We start from the raw sequence: 2,500 nt of genomic DNA, 5'->3' as shown, positions 1-2,500 counted from the left end.
TTTCAAGGTCCGAGGGGAAGATCCGGACACCGCCGCAACTGCGGTGCTCTTCGCGTTCCAAACCCTATCTCCCTGCTAGAGGTTTCCAGGGAACTCGAACGCTTATACAGAAAAGAAAACTCTTCCCGGATCTCCCGACGGCGTCTCCAGGTCATTTTGGGTTACCCCGACGAACACTCTTACGAGGGCCCGAATTGTATGCGGTTCCGCTGCCGGGTTCCGGAATAGGAACCGGATTCCCTTTCGCCCGACGGGCGTGTGTCTTTCGTATAATATTTATTATTATTTCTCGACACTCGAGTATATTGTACGCCGTCATTGACATAGGATTTCTCCTAGGGCTTAGGATCGACTGACCCGTGTGCAACGGCTGTTCACACGAAACCCTTCTCCACGTCAGTCCTCCAGGGCCTCGCTGGAGTATTTGCTACTACCACCAAGATCTGCACCGACGGCGGCTCCAGGCAGGCTCGCGCCCAGACCCTTCTGCGCTCACCGTCGCGACCCTCCTACTCGTCAGGGCTTCGTGACGACGCGAGAGAAGACTAACGCCCGCTCCCGGTTGCCGCCCCACTTGCCGCTGACGGCAGAGTATAGGCTCGACGCTTCAGCGCCATCCATTTTCAGGGCTAGTTGCTTCGGCAGGTGAGTTGTTACACACTCCTTAGCGGATTCCGACTTCCATGGCCACCGTCCTGCTGTCTTAAGCAACCAACGCCTTTCATGGTGTCCCATGAGCGTCGAGTTGGGCGCCTTAACTCTGCGTTTGGTTCATCCCACAGCGCCAGTTCTGCTTACCAAAAATGGCCCACTTGGCACTCTGATCCGAAGATGCTCGTGGCTTCATAATTCAAGAAAGCCAGAGATCTCACCCATTTAAAGTTTGAGAATAGGTTGAGGTCGTTTCGGCCCCAAGGCCTCTAATCATTCGCTTTACCAGATGAGACTCGCGCGCGTTCCGTGCGGAACGGCCGAGTGCCAGCTATCCTGAGGGAAACTTCGGAGGGAACCAGCTACTAGATGGTTCGATTAGTCTTTCGCCCCTATACCCAGTTCCGACGATCGATTTGCACGTCAGAATCGCTACGGACCTCCATCAGGGTTTCCCCTGACTTCGTCCTGACCAGGCATAGTTCACCATCTTTCGGGTCCCAACGTGTACGCTCTGGGTGCGCCTCTTCTCGCGATGAGAACGAGACGCCCCGGGAGTGCGAGGCCGCATCGCGACGCGGCCCATCCTCCCTAGGTCGACGGCCAGGGCCGACCTTCACTTTCATTACGCCTTTAGGTCTCGCGACAAGTCCCAATGACTCGCGTACATGTTAGACTCCTTGGTCCGTGTTTCAAGACGGGTCCTAAGAGTACCCAAAGCAGTAGCGTCGCCGACCGGTATCGGTCTCCCGCGAGACCGCGGGAGACGTTCGCAGGCCTGTCGAAGGTGTACCGTACTGTAACCAACAGCGGGCCAGGACCGGGGACGGCGCGAAGTCCGTAACCTCCGAGTACCGTGGCGCGCGCTTGCGACGGTCTCGACGCACCGTGAATAGTGCGGCCTGATACCTTGCGCGTACCGCCGAGCAGCCGGCCGGGCGACCGAGGGTTTGTCGCGTGCCGTTTTACCGGCGACGCGACAGACACCGCACCCGGGCCGTAGACCGACACCCAGCGGGTCGCGACGTTCTACTTGGGGAGAAGTGCACGACGACGAGCGCCGGACATCGGCGCACGGTAGCGTGCCCGCGCGCGAGCCGCAAGGACTCCGCGGGACATCGCCGACCGACGCGAAGCCAGCGCCGCTGACGATGAATCTCCCCGTTCGATCTTTTGGGTTTCTTAGGTTTACCCCTGAACGGTTTCACGTACTCTTGAACTCTCTCTTCAAAGTTCTTTTCAACTTTCCCTCACGGTACTTGTTCGCTATCGGTCTCGTGGTCGTATTTAGCCTTAGATGGAGTTTACCACCCACTTAGAGCTGCACTCTCAAGCAACCCGACTCTAAGGAGAGATCCTCCCGAGGCGCGCACCGGTCGCTACGGGCCTGGCACCCTCTACGGGTAAGTGGCCCCATTCAAGATGGACTTGGACGCGACGCGGCACCTCGGGATAAGCGGATCCTCCCAAACACCACATTTTCCCTGCGGCGGAACCGCGGGATTCGGTGCTGGGCTCTTTCCTGTTCGCTCGCCGCTACTAAGGAAATCCTGGTTAGTTTCTTTTCCTCCGCTTAATAATATGCTTAAATTCAGCGGGTAATCTCGCCTGCTCTGAGGTCGTCGCATAGTGAGTTTTCGTAGCCGTTTGCCTCCTCCGCGTCGCTCATCGTCGTCTCTCCTCTATAATATATATTATAAGAGGGAGAGAGAGAGAGCGTCGAACGAGAGAGCAGCAGCGGCAGCACACGAAATACGCGAGAAGGCAAATCGCCGGGGCGCTAACCGCACACACACTCGTTGGTGGTAATGGAGACGATATATCGCGGGGTTCGAGATTCTCGGCTCTC

At 57.4% G+C, this 2,500-nt stretch overlaps 1 pseudogene; it reads right to left on the bottom strand.

The window, feature by feature from the left end:
* LOC146722413 (large subunit ribosomal RNA) overlaps positions 1–2,273 on the bottom strand; it is a 4,834-nt pseudogene extending 2,561 nt beyond the window's left edge.
* Between the last annotated feature and the right edge of the window lie 227 nt (positions 2,274–2,500).

The sequence above is a fragment of the Nylanderia fulva genome, unplaced genomic scaffold (assembly GCF_048542155.1).
Source record: "Nylanderia fulva isolate GAGA-0341 unplaced genomic scaffold, ASM4854215v1 Scaffold318, whole genome shotgun sequence".
Lineage (NCBI taxonomy): Eukaryota > Metazoa > Arthropoda > Insecta > Hymenoptera > Formicidae > Nylanderia > Nylanderia fulva.
Note: the sequence above shows the minus strand (reverse complement) of the source record. Positions and strands in the feature narration are given on the sequence as shown.